At 40.8% G+C, this 14886-nt stretch overlaps 1 protein-coding gene across 1 annotated transcript in view; it reads right to left on the bottom strand.

The window, feature by feature from the left end:
- mc5ra (melanocortin 5a receptor) overlaps window positions 1–13287 on the bottom strand; it is a 23492-nt gene extending 10205 nt beyond the window's left edge. The window contains exon 1 of the mRNA XM_017716954.2: window positions 13164–13287. The gene's annotated coding sequence lies outside the window, so the exon portion shown is untranslated. The remainder of the gene's footprint in view (window positions 1–13163) is intronic.
- Window positions 13288–14886: the final 1599 nt, after the last annotated feature.

The following is a 14886-nucleotide window of genomic DNA, read 5'->3' as shown; positions in this document are numbered from 1 at the left end:
TGTAACTGCTGCACCATTTAAGGTGGAACGGGAAAATTCGAATGAGAAGCGACTTTAGATTCATGACTTTTTAGTGTTTGATAGTTTGTTGTTGCAGATTAAGCATATCGGGAAACCAGCTTGAGTGATTATAAATGCATAAACGAAGTCCATTCGTCTCCAAATTATCGATGTTCGTCTTAAATCTCTCTCTTTGCCGTTTCGTAGCTACTAGCTGGGCGAGACTGTTGTCTGTGTTGCTATGGTGACCAGCCGTCTGCGCTGATCTTCAGGGTTAAAGGGTGAATCAGCAGTTCTACATTAACTCCAGCGTTTAAGACCATTTACTGTTAAACTGTGTTGAAGGATCAGCAGAGCTTTATTTTACTGTAGAGGAGGATTATTTTATTATTACCTACTGATCTGATTCAGCTGTGGAGCCACGACAGGGCAGTAGAAGAGCCTCATGTTGCCGACCGCTGCTCCAGATGAAAGAAGGTTAGAAATCTCATGTCTAATGCTCTTGTAGAAATTGTGACACAGGCCAATATTTTCACTGTTCACTAGATTTTGTAATACATTATGTCTGATAGATGATTATTCACCTTACAGATACAGACTATATTTGCTGACGGGGAATTCCAACATTGTTTTCAAAATTTTAAAAAGTAGTTCAGAAGGTTTGGTATGAAATGGTTCAGGTTTCTTTACAGTGGTGGTGATGGGAACCAGGCGTCGCCATGACTACAACACAGATATAGACACTTTATTTACCATCCAGAACCACCAGAGAACCTACACGAGTCTTCTGAGTTCATATGGAATGTTGATGATGGAAAACAGTGGAAAATCTGGAATAATGAGTTTTCTTTGGGGACTATTTTGCCGCACAGCGCCCTGCATGTCTCCCTCCACCATGAATGGAGTTGAAGTTCTCTAAACTCTCATAAAACAGCGTCTCAGTCATCAGGCAGTGAATTCAGAACCAGTTCATGTAGGAACTTTCTGTAGGAGCTTTTAGAGGGACGTCTGGTTCCCATCACCACCACTGTGAACGGTTCTGACTCAGTGAGTTTATCTAGAACAGAGAGTTTCCCACCAAACCGCTCAGAACGGCTCTGTTTACATCTCAACTGGTTAATAATGCAAAAAATTGGAAAAATTCATGGAATTCTTTTTTACACTTTTTCTTTTTTGGTCAATTTGTTTCTGCCATTTTTCTTCTTGGCCGATCTTAATTATTCTAATGTGTAATTCTAATCTATTTTATTTTCTATTCTATTCAGTTTTGAGGAAATGCACATTAGGTTTCTAATGGCTTCCTGTTGTTAGGTTCGCAGTCCGGTGTATTAAATGGTTAACGCATATAGGAGACGAGTCTGAGGAGAGAGGAAATTATAGTGCTGTGGCACTGCAGGTAAATTAAACAGGGCTTTAATGATACCCTTCGCCAGTGTGATGATGGTTAAACGGCAGCGTGATGCCTTTCGATCATTTCTTGTGATAATATCATATATTTATGAGAGAACAGGAACAGAAAATGACTTTAAACCCTGTATAAGAGCATTTCAACATAAGATAACATCTACACGGGAGGTGGAAATGGAGAGGAATGACAGGTTCATGCTCAGCTGGAACATTATAGAGCAAAACTGCAGTGGTCATTTAAGCAAAGTTGCGTATAGCTGGACACTGTGAGCTCATTCAGCTCTGATTTATCTCCAGGCTTTCCAATCCTGCTTCACTAACCCTGTAATCCAGTGCGTTTTAGGGTCTTCCAGCTTCTGTTTAAATAATTTAATTCGGCATGGACGTTTTCTGGGTTAAAGAGAAAATCAACAATTTTTAAGAAGTTGTTGTATAATTCAAATATTTTGTGGTGGTGATAGGAACCAGAGGTCACCATGACTACAACACAAATATAGAAATTTTATTTATTATCCAAAATCACCAGTGAAGGAGTCTATAAATAGATTCTAAGGCCAAAATCCTCTCAAAGTTCCTGTAAAACGGTGTCTCAGTCATCAGGCAGTGAATTAATAACCATTTCATGTAGGAATTTTCTGTGAAGGAGCTTTTAGAGGGGGGTGTCTGGTTCCTATCGCCACCACTGTGAACAGATCTGACTCAGTAAGTTCACAATACCTACATTTAGAGCCGGTTATTCATTCAGTCTAATGAGAAACTGTAGAACGGACTCGGTTTATATCACAATACCTACATTTAGAGTCGGTTATTCATTCAGTCTAATGAGAAACTGTAGAACAGACTCGGTTTATATCACAATACCTACATTTAGAGCCGGTTATTCATTCAGTCTAATGAGAAACTGTAGAACGGACTCAGTTTATATCACAATACCTACATTTAGAGTCGGTTATTCATTCAGCCTAATGAGAAACTGTAGAACGGACTCGGTTTATATCACAATACCTACATTTAGAGTCGGTTATTCATTCAGTCTAATGAGAAACTGTAGAACAGACTCGGTTTATATCACAATACCTACATTTAGAGTCGGTTATTCATTCAGCCTAATGAGAAACTGTAGAACGGACTCGGTTTATATCACAATACCTACATTTAGAGCCGGTTATTCATTCAGCCTAATGAGAAACTGTAGAACGGACTCGGTTTATATCACAATACCTACATTTAGAGCCGGTTATTCATTCAGTCTAATGAGAAACTGTAGAACAGACTCGGTTTATATCACAATACCTACATTTAGAGTCGGTTATTCATTCAGTCTAATGAGAAACTGTAGAACAGACTCGGTTTATATAACAATACCTACATTTAGAGTCAGTTATTCATTCAGTCTAATGAGAAACTGTAGAACGGACTCGGTTTATATCACAATACCTACATTTAGAGCCGGTTATTCATTCAGTCTAATGAGAAACTGTAGAACAGACTCGGTTTATATCACAATACCTACATTTAGAGTCGGTTATTCATTCAGCCTAATGAGAAACTGTAGAACGGACTCGGTTTATATCACAATACCTACATTTAGAGTCGGTTATTCATTCAGTCTAATGAGAAACTGTAGAACAGACTCGGTTTATATCACAATACCTACATTTAGAGTCGGTTATTCATTCAGTCTAATGAGAAACTGTAGAACAGACTCGGTTTATATCACAATACCTACATTTAGAGTCGGTTATTCATTCAGTCTAACGAGAAACTGTAGAACGGACTCGGTTTATATCACAATACCTACATTTAGAGTCGGTTATTCATTCAGTCTAATGAGAAACTGTAGAACGGACTCGGTTTATATCACAATACCTACATTTAGAGTCGGTTATTCATTCAGTCTAATGAGAAACTGTAGAACGGACTCGGTTTATATCACAATACCTACATTTAGAGCCGGTTATTCATTCAGTCTAATGAGAAACTGTAGAACGGACTCGGTTTATATCACAATACCTACATTTAGAGCCGGTTATTCATTCAGTCTAATGAGAAACTGTAGAACGGACTCGGTTTATATCACAATACCTACATTTAGAGCCGGTTATTCATTCAGCCTAACGAGAAACTGTAGAACAGACTCGGTTTATATCACAATACCTACATTTAGAGTCGGTTATTCATTCAGTCTAACGAGAAACTGTAGAACGGACTCGGTTTATATCACAATACCTACATTTAGAGTCGGTTATTCATTCAGTCTAATGAGAAACTGTAGAACGGACTCAGTTTATATCACAATACCTACATTTAGAGCCGGTTATTCATTCAGTCTAATGAGAAACTGTAGAACAGACTCGGTTTATATCACAATACCTACATTTAGAGCCGGTTATTCATTCAGTCTAATGAGAAACTGTACAACGGACTCGGTTTATATCACAATACCTACATTTAGAGCCGGTTATTCATTCAGTCTAATGAGAAACTGTAGAACAGACTCGGTTTATATCACAATACCTACATTTAGAGCCGGTTATTCATTCAGTCTAATGAGAAACTGTAGAACGGACTCGGTTTATATCACAATACCTACATTTAGAGTCGGTTATTCATTCAGTCTAATGAGAAACTGTAGAACGGACTCGGTTTATATCACAATACCTACATTTAGAGCCGGTTATTCATTCAGTCTAATGAGAAACTGTAGAACAGACTCGGTTTATATCACAATACCTACATTTAGAGCCGGTTATTCATTCAGTCTAATGAGAAACTGTAGAACGGACTCGGTTTATATCACAATACCTACATTTAGAGCCGGTTATTCATTCAGTCTAATGAGAAACTGTAGAACAGACTCGGTTTATATCACAGTACCTACATTTAGAGTCGGTTATTCATTCAGCCTAATGAGAAACTGTAGAACAGACTCGGTTTATATCACAATACCTACATTTAGAGTCGGTTATTCATTCAGTCTAATGAGAAACTGTAGAACAGACTCGGTTTATATCACAATACCTACATTTAGAGCCGGTTATTCATTCAGTCTAATGAGAAACTGTAGAACGGACTCGGTTTATATCACAATACCTACATTTAGAGCCGGTTATTCATTCAGTCTAATGAGAAACTGTAGAACAGACTCGGTTTATATCACAATACCTACATTTAGAGTGGGTTTATATCTCAGTGCTAATAGTCATGTGTGAACGTTTGGGCACCCCTGACAGAAGGTTTTCAATTTAAATTCAGTTTGATGAATTTATGATGATGATGGTGATTTCAACTCAAGAGACATGCCTGCTGGACAGTCCTCACTTTGGGTTTGCTATCTAACTGTGAAATGCTGCTTTAGTGAAAATATCCAGTGGGTGAGCAACAATCGTTTATCTGCGCGTTTGCACCTCAGCATGGCAAATTCCACAGCCATGTGCGCTCAGTACAGAGGTTTTTCATAAGCAGCAGCTCGTGGTGAAGCCTGCAGCTGAGGGTTAGATTAAAGTTAAGAGATCAAATCAGCTGCCACCTACACAGCCGCGCTAACGGTGCGCGTGCTGAAAGCCGGCCGTGAGTCAGATGTTGAGGCTGCAGCTGTGGCCTGTTTCACTCAGCCTTCATCATTCAGCCTTAAGGAATGACGGACACTCATTTAAGGACACTGTACACTGCAAAGCCTTTTACTGGCTGTGGAAAGCTCCTTCTTTTGTGTTTTGTGTTTCCACCTCAGCTCCACCGCGCTGGAGAATGTTTTTAATTCGCATGCAAAGAGTTCCTCACCTCATCTCATTAACCTCCACAATGCAGAAGCTAATGGGGCATTTCGCTTGTGTTGTTTGCTGGTTCTCTTCAGCACTTAGGAGCCTAGAGTTGTTGCTGTCTTTTTGTTGTTATTTACATGTAATTACATGCTGCGCTGTACAAACGCTGTATGATAATATGATCTGTAAAGCTGTTTATCTGTGCCATGAGCATTTGTTTCTTAAAAAAAAACACTAACATTACATAAATACAAATAAACAATGACAGCCACATTTACATGCAGCCTGATAATCCACCAGTAATCCGACTAATAGCTCAATCGGAATAGAATACGTCCATGTAAACACCTTAATCAGAATAGTCTAGTGCAATTGAGGCCATTCGGAATACAGTTACTATCCGATTGAACGAGGTGGGTAAATAAACCATAAAACTGTAAATAATACATTAATTAGAAGAATAATATCCGTGTAAACGCCTGCATCAGATTACATTCCCTATCGGAAAGTTGAAGTCCGTTCTGCATGTGCGTCGCGTCACAGTGAGAGTTTATACCGTTCAACACGGCGGAGCAGAAGCTGGTCTGCAGAGGAGACGAAGTTCATGCTCTGATCTTTAAAAGACGGCGGTGGGACGGACGTCCAGCTTATGTGTCTCAGAGCACAACGTCTTCCTCTCGGCCTTCTTTAATAAGGACGTGTGAAGGACGTTTTCCTGAGTCTGACGTCAGTTTAAAGCAGTTAGAAACACAATCACTGCTCACTGCTGCTCATCTCACTCTGACTGGACCTCACGTGATGCTCGCTGTCATGGTAACGTTTAAGCGCTACTCCATGCATGTGCATCATTTTGCATCGGATTATTTTTAGTGAGCATGTAAACGAAGGTTTTCCATCAGATTGTTCAATAGAGTGTGCATATAAACACCTCGATCTGAATCTGTAATCCAATTATATTCCGGCAAAAATCTTTGCATGTAAACACAGCCAGTGACTCGTATTCCCAAACAGACAGCACAACATACATCTTACATATTGCTCCTTTATGAGCACGGCTTTATGGTGAAATATCATCTGGAGAATTAACTGACAAACTGCTAAACAAGGTATAGTGTATGTAGCATGTTTGTCTTGCCAGCTTCAAAAGTCCTTGTTTATGCAGAGTTGCTGTAAGGAGTATTAAAACCCATGTGGGGAAGAGGAAATACACCCCAGTTAGCTTGGTGCTAACATTATATAACGATTGCCATAGAGAGGCTAGTGAGCATTAGCAATGATAGAAATCAAATGAAACAAAGGCTTTTCAAAACTAACAATTGGAGGTTGTGATCTTCAGAAAATGTAACCTATACTGGATTCTAGGGAGAATGCAGAGCGGTGGCTTCAGTGTATGCATCTACATACGTATACATTTTATTTATACACACACACACACACACACACACTGTGCGAAAGTCTTAGGCACCCAAGACACATATTCAAAATCTATTTATTTGTGTAGTTTGTGTTTATTTGCTGAGAAAAGTGTTAATATTAGAATAACAAAATATATATATAATATTAATCAATAATGATTATTTATATATATATATATATATATATATATATATATATATATATATATATATATATATATATAATAAATAGTGATTTTCTGAATGTGAGTGTGTTTGTTTACCCATCTCCAAGCCTCTCCTCCTCGAGGAAGCCCAGTATTATATGTAGTTAAAAAGCAGCTCCTGGTTTGACCAAGCAGTGCTCAGTAAATTGAGCTCATGATGTAATTGATGATATTAACGAGTCTCTGTGGCGGCTGTGAAGGTGTCCAGGAAAAATATGGACCCAAGAAATTCTTGTTCCTGTTTATTGTTTTTCTGTTTATCTGAATTATGAATACGACTTTATTCTAATGTATATTGTGATAAACTCCCTGCTGAGGTCAAAAGTTTAAACATTCGCTTAGACGCCTAAAACTTTCACACAGTGCTGTAAATGTATTCATATTCACAGTTGAAACAATATCTATTAGAAGAAAGATAACTTTACAGGAGAAGGAGAAATGTATATATTTTTTATTTTTATTTTTAAATTTGATTGAAATTTGACATTTTTTATATAAGTTTATAACATTTTTTTGTTCTATTCATCATGAGTCTTTAAATTATGCCAAATGTATATCTACACCATACAGTATCTCAGGAACGTGAGTGCACCCCTCACATTTCTGTAAATATTTTATTCCATCTTTTGATGGGACGACACTGTAGAAATGAAACTTGGGTATAAGTTAAAGAGGTCAGTGTGCAGCTTGTACAGCAGTGCAGATTTACTGTCCTCTGAAAAGAACAACACACAGACATTAATGTCTAAATAGCTGGTGACAGAGAATTCCAGCGTGGTACCGTGATCGGACGCCACCTGTGCAGCAAGTCCAGTCGTGAAATTTCCTCACTACTAAATATTCCACAGTCAACTGTCAGTGGGATTATAACAAAGTGGAAGTGATTGGGAACGACAGCAGCTCAGCCACGAAGTGGTCGGCCACGTAAAATGACAGCGCGGTCAGCGGATGCTGAGGGGCATAGTGCGCAGAGGTCACCGACTTTCTGCAGAGTCAATCACTACAGACCTCCAAACTTCATGTGGCCTTCAGACACAAAGCCGGTCCATAAAGACGTGGATGAGCCAGTTTGGTGTGGAGGAACTTGACTGGCCTTCACAGAGTCCTGACCTCAACCTGATAGAACAGCGAATACTTTTGGAAGTATAGTGTATTTATTTATTTATTTACATGACAAGGATTGTTTGTTGATGTATTGATGACCTTTTTCCACGTTTTAGCCGTATTACCGTGTAATGATCGCCTCTGCAGAGCAAGTTTAACTATGACTAACAAGGAAGAAGGCTAATTGGCTGAATTAGCCACTTTTGAGTGGCACTAAATGATTGAAAAGACAGCTGAACGGTATCTGTGTCTATTGTGAGTCCAGCTGTCTCTCAAGCATGTGGACACCGAGCTAGAACTAGAACCGTAAGTCAGCTCTGTACGTACAGCTTGACTGTGTTCCTCCAACCAACATATGAGACCTACTGAAAGTAATCTAACGCATTCCTGTTATGTTTACTGTTTTTATGCTTATTTGTATTTATTCTAGTGTGATATTCTAGTGCAAAAGCAGATGTGCTGCCCAGATAAACAGCTTTCGTGACTGCCTAAGACTTTTTCACAGTGATAGATGTTCACGCATTGGACTTACAGTCTGTGTGGACAGTCTGCAGCTTTTTCTGTTTCAATGTAAAAATGAAAAACAGCCCAAGTCCAAAAAAAAACCAACAAAAACAAGAATTTTCCCTTGAATTCTAACCGCAATAGAATATTTCTCTTCTACTCTCTTCTACTAACAAACTCTAATCTGGTCTGGATTGATAGTTTAGGAACGTTCCACAAAATATTTCCACTTGCTTTAAAGAGCGGCGAGTGAGATAAAAACTCCACTAAACTGATGAGCCTCTTCACGCTGTAACTGATGTCGGGGTGACTTCACTGGGAGTTTAGCAGTTTTCTAATTCCAGTCATTCCCTCTCTCTCAGTCAGTAAGTCAGTATTGGCCTTACTCCTTTAATATCTGATTTCTCAGAAGGTTTGACCCCATTTCAGTCCTGTAGTCCACCTGCAGTCCACAGGCGTGTGTTTTAAGCTCTGTCACAGCTAATGATGCTGCTCTAATGACCGCACTCAGAAGCAGGAAAGCCCAAAGAAAAGACTGAAGCTAAGCCTTTAAGGGGCTTTAAGGGTCCCGTGCCCTACATTTCTCCCGCGTGTTAGTTTAGTCCACTCGTGGCATTTATGTGTTATTTTATGTATTATAAATGGTCCATAATTTATTTCTACAAGGCCATTTCCCATCCTGTCTTCACCCCTTACAGTTACTGTTACTGTGCCTTTATCTATCTTGAGATCACAAGACAAATAACTCGTTATTTCAGCCCCATGGTCTTCTGGACTTCCGTGGAATGAACTGGAGAGTTGAGTAATGTTTTGAAACTTAACCCCTTAAACTCCACCAGCAGGCCCAAAGCTTTATTACACACTTCTATAACCTTCTATAATATACATCTATAAATTTCTGTAATACGAACAGCTCATTTGCTGAATAATAAGCCTGAGATGCTAAAGGGTTAAAACAATGCACGCACAAAAATACTGAATCAAAATACACAAGGACGTTCAGTTTCCCATGATATGGACCCTTTAAAGGTGCATGAAACTGGATCTCTAGCAAATATGAGGTAATGTATTATAATATCGTATCAATATTTTTGCTCTTCTGCTCCACCTTTCATCTTTGACCATGATAGTCGTCCCCCATAGAGTCTATGGTGACCAGCAGGGTACAATTAGAATTACAATGCGCGTCCACTTGCAGTTTTTCTCACCTCGTTCCGCTGCGCCGGATCTCTCTGCTCACCGCTGGTGGGTGTTTCTGTATTATTATGGAAATGGGGGAAGCGTATTGATCATATCTGGGGCAGTAAAGGATCTGATACACTGTTCGCTGCAGCACACAGGCGTACAGTGAGCCTCATATACAGACTCATGATTTTATATTTTTGTAATTCCCAGTTTGTCCAACATCACAGAAATAGCTGCGAACGCATACGTTTGTGGGCGGAGCATAAAGAGGGGAATTCAGACAAAGGCTGGTAACATTTTTCAGAAATAATAGGCTTTTTCATACTTATGATGTTATATTTATGCATGCAGTATCATATCTTGCTATAAGCATAACCAAATCTTAAGATCTGACAGGTCAAAAGATATTTCACAAATTTGTGCTACAGTGAATCTGACCTTAGTTTAAGAATCTTATCTTATAGCATCTTATCTCCAGTGAAGTGATACTTCTTAATCCCACAAACGGGGAAATTTCACCTCCGCATTTAACCCACCCGTGAAGTGAAACACCACATACACACTAGTGATCACACACACTATGGGGGAGTGAGCACACTTGCCAGAGCGGTGGGCAGCCCTATCCACAGCGCCCGGGGAGCAGTTGGGGGTTAGGTGTCTTGCTCAAGGACACCTCAGTCATGGACTGTCGGCTCTGGGGATCGAACCAGCGACTTTCCGGTCACAGGGCTGGTTCCCTGACCTCCAGCCCACGACTGCTCGAAAAAATCTTAATCTACTCGATCGAAGCTGAAAGTCAACTGTCGTATCTGTTACCTAGCAACCTACCATACGTGCACAGCTGAAGGTCAAACAAAACTGAAGGGCTTTAAACTTTGAGTTAATAATATTGTGGCAGTGCTTTTTTCTGTCTCCAGTTTCAGTTTCCATTTCCCAATGCTTTAGCTGGCACGCTAACGCTACTCCTCCTAATAAACAGACACACGTTCAGCTCCGCCTCCTCATTGTTCACCACCATCACTGTAATATTTCATCATCAACATTAACACAGGAAGGTGATCAGAGGGGCGGGGCAGTTCGAGTCCGCACCATCTGAGATTTTTAAATCGCAGAGTTAGAAGAGAAAAACATCTCCCAGTGAAAGCCGCGTTTTACAGTAGAAATAAACGGAGCTCATTATGCTGGTAGTGAACTACGCTGCCTGACTCAGCATAAAACAATAGAAACAGACGGTCCAAACAGGAGTTAAGACGCTCTGGGGTTTATCGTAAAGTTTGGACAAAATTTTGGAAATTCTGTCTGGTTAGGATGTTTGTGTAGTATGTTTTCTTATCTGGAGTTAATGACAAAGCAAGACTGTTGTTCTGTAATAGCTACAGTCCTAAATTCAGACCTAACTGAAGTTGTCATGGTGGCTAAACAGATAGGATAAGATTTCAGACTTAAGAGGTTTCTGGAATGTGGTCCCAGAGGAAGATGGATTCCCCTTTAGAGTTTTGGTTCCTTTCAAGGTTTCTTCCTCTTGCTTACAGGGACTTTACTTGCCACTGTTGCTCTTAGCTACATTCGTGGGGGGCTCAGATTCTCTGTAAAGCTGCTTTGTGGAAATGCCTGTTGTGCAAAGGGCTATACAAATAACTTTGACTTTACTGGCATCAGTCATCCACTCAAAGTGGCAAGCTAACCACCTAAGCAACCACCTGGTTCCACTTAGTGCGGTGCGGTGGGTGGTGCTGGTGCAGCATGAAGGGCCTGGGTCCGATTCCCCAGCCAGGTGACCAGGTTCCTTTCTGTGTGGAGGTTGTATGTTCTCCCTGTGTCTGCGTGGATTTCCTCCCACAGTCCAAAGATGTTTAATTGCCCCCAAGAGTGTATGTGTACGTATGCGTCTGCGCTGTGATGGACTGTGTGTTTCCTGCCCAAAGGCCGCTGGGATCAGCTTAGACGATGAAGAATGGAGTTGGGAATGCTGCTGTTTCTGCTCCCTGAGAAAGGTTTGCGTTTTGTTTGCGTGTGAGATGTAATCAGAGAAATTCCGAGCGGTTTGGTGTGAAAGGGTTCAGACGTCTTTACAGTGGTGGTGATGGGAACCAGGCGTCGCCATGACTACAACACAGATATAGACACTTTATTTACCATCCAGAACCACCAGAGAACCTACACGAGTCTTCTGAGCTCATATGGAATGTCGATGATGGAAAATAGTGGAAAATCTGGAATAATACGTTTTCTTTGGGGACTATTTTGCTTTATGACACCCTATATGTATCCCTCCACCAGGAATGATATATTAGCATACGTTGTAGGCCACAACTTTATCTTAAAATGATGCGATGTCTCACGTAGTTCCATGTAGGAACTTTCTGTGAGGAGCTTCTAGAGGTGAATGTCTGGTCTGGTATCGCCACCACTGTGGACAGTTCAGGCTCTGAAAGTTGGAGCATTTCACACCAAACCACTCTGAATGACCCAGTGTATTGATTTAAGGACGTATAAATTTGGGACATTTTTTGGAATTCCCCTTTAAGGGCTCACCTTGACATATGCACTTCCCCACCCGTATTCTGACATGCCCCGCCCATTTTTGCCTCCGTAATATGGGTGTGAAAAAAACACTGATTAAAACCGTTGTATAAACATAAAACACTGCGGTTAAACAATAAACAAAGTCCAAGCAGGCAGCAGTTACACTGACTCGTGAATATAAGACTATAAATATACAATCTGTCCAAACCTCATGGCAGTAACACCGCACAGTCTTCACTCCAGAAGATGAAAACGATAAATCGTGCACATTTCCACCCCATCAGGTGGGTTTATAATCACCAGTAACTGTGTAGGCGAAGCTAAATGATGTTAGATGGCCAATTAAACTGTCCCACGATGGAGCTTTGGTGCAATTAGGGGCCAAAACAGCGTGAATAGGTGGAATGATTGAATTCTGAAGTGTTTGTACATCATTTAGCACCCAGTTCTCCAGCAAGTTAGGGCTCGGGTCCGTTACCCACACTCAGAATTAGAGACTGCCAACGTTAAACATGTCGATGCACTTGATTGGTTTCATTTAAACTAATTAATCGAGTCGAATTAAACGGACGACGAACAGAGGAACAGGTAAACGGAGCAGGTCGTCCATACGCGTTCATCCAGTTGGGTTTCAGCACCACAGAAAGTGGACAGCGCCCGGTCCAGCCTGCAACCCAAATCTAGCGAATCGACCACTTCTTCAGCGTATTGATGATGTTGATCGGTTGTATTAGGTTCGGTTTGCCACTTCCAGAGATGAGGCTCTACTCGGCTTCCAATTCGTTCGTATCTCCCCGTTCCACCTTAAATGGTGCAGCAGTTACATTCTGGCGCCCGCAGCATTTAAGGTGGAACGGGGACATTCGAACGAGAGGCTGACGAGGCAGCTGACCGCTGCTTCCAGGTGAAGTCCAGACTGGCCTTTTGGCATTTTGAGACCCTTCAGAGGATCAAAAACACGCCCCTAACGCGCGCGAGAGCCTGGGGCTTATCTGCACTCGCGAGCCCTTTGAGTCGAGCACGGTTCCCTGCAAGTTTCTGGAACTCTCACTCACCTGTGCGACGCGCGCGCTGGGCAGCGTGTGGGTTTACAGCTGGAGTCCAGACTGCACGAGCCGCGTTCATTGGAGTTGCAGCAGTGCGCGTGCCTACGCAGGAGAGGGAGTAAAGCAGAGCTGCATCAGCACAGCCTGCGCATTTATAGGCTCGTGAGGTTGGGTGGAAAGAGGTGGGGGTTATGAGGGGTATTGGGGGGGGGGGGGCTCCACCTCCACCTCCTCCTCCAAAGCAGAGCTTTCACTGAAGCGGCCAAGAATAATCAGTGTTGATGTCTGTCTGTCTGTCTGACTGACTGTCTGTCTGTCTGTCTGTCTGTCTGTCTGTCTGTCTGACTGAATGTCTGTCTGTCTGTCTGTCTGTCTGTCTGACTGTCTGTCTGTTTATCTATCTGTCTGTCTGTCTGTCTGTCTGTTTATATATCTATCTGTCTATCTGTTTGTGTGTTAATCTTTCTGTCTGTTTGTCTGATTCAGTTCAGTTATTCAGAAAGAAGAAATCACTAATTGTTTGATTGGCTGATGAAATGTGTCAGAGCTTATAATGCAGACCTGCTCGTGGTGGTAGGGGCTCCTCCTCCTTTGGTGTAGAGCTTCCACTGAACCAGCCAAGAATAATCAATGCTAATTAGCTGTCTGAATGAATGAATGACTGACTGACCGATTGATGAACTGTCTGTCTGTCTGTCTGTCTGTCTGTCTGTCTGTCTGTCAGTCATTCAAAGTACACAGCAGTCTTTCTATTTACGAACACATCTAAATGATTCCATCTGTTTCAGGAGACTCACTTTCAGCTCCACAAGGAATCTGTAGACACACCTCCAAAGTTCAGTGTTAGAAGCTGGTTAGGCATTTTCATGTTGAGGTCTGGACTGGGGTGGTCTGTCTGTCTGTCTGTCTATCTATCTATCTATCTATCTATCTATCTATCTATCTATCTGTCTGTCTGTCTGTCTGTCTGTCTGTCTGTCTGTCTGTCTGTCCATCTATCCTTCCATCTATCCGCCAAGCCATTCATTCATTAATCTAACTGTTCCATCCATCCATCCATCCATCCATCCAATTCTCCAGTTTTCTGTTTAAAATTCTCAAATCTGTCAGTTTCCTTTATTATTTCTCCACTTTACCCACTGAATGCCTTGCAGCAGTTTCCCGTGTGTGAGATCTTAAAGCTGCTCTGAGGCCGAGGTGATGCTCACAGAGCGCGTCTTTGTCTGCCCTGTGAGTAAATATCAGGTTTGTTTACTGAACTGCCTTGTTTACTTTAGTGTGATGTCATCAGCATTACAGTACAAACTCCAGTCTAGCATTTATGAATCATAATGAAAGAACTTTATTTTCCTGCATCCACTGCCTTTTCTACAATAGAATACAATAGAAAGAACTTTATACAGCTTTAGAACAGAATACATCTTTATAAAATTGAATAAAATACAACCGAATAGAAAATGAACAGAATAGAATATAACAGTAGAATATAATACAACTGTAGAACTGCATAGAATAAAATTGAGCAGAATACAGTACAACTTTGTAGAACTTTATAAAACTAAAATTGAACAGAATAAAATTTAATACAATGAACTGAACAGAATATAATAGAGTATGACATTTGAATATCTATATGATGGACCTTTAAAACACAGCACAGCTTAGTATACAGTATAAAACATAATAGAATAGAACTTAGAGCTTCTTTATCATACAGACAATCATGGGATAG

This window comes from Pygocentrus nattereri, chromosome 27, assembly GCF_015220715.1.
Source record: "Pygocentrus nattereri isolate fPygNat1 chromosome 27, fPygNat1.pri, whole genome shotgun sequence".
Classification (NCBI taxonomy): Eukaryota; Metazoa; Chordata; class Actinopteri; order Characiformes; family Serrasalmidae; genus Pygocentrus; species Pygocentrus nattereri.
Note: the sequence above shows the minus strand (reverse complement) of the source record. Positions and strands in the feature narration are given on the sequence as shown.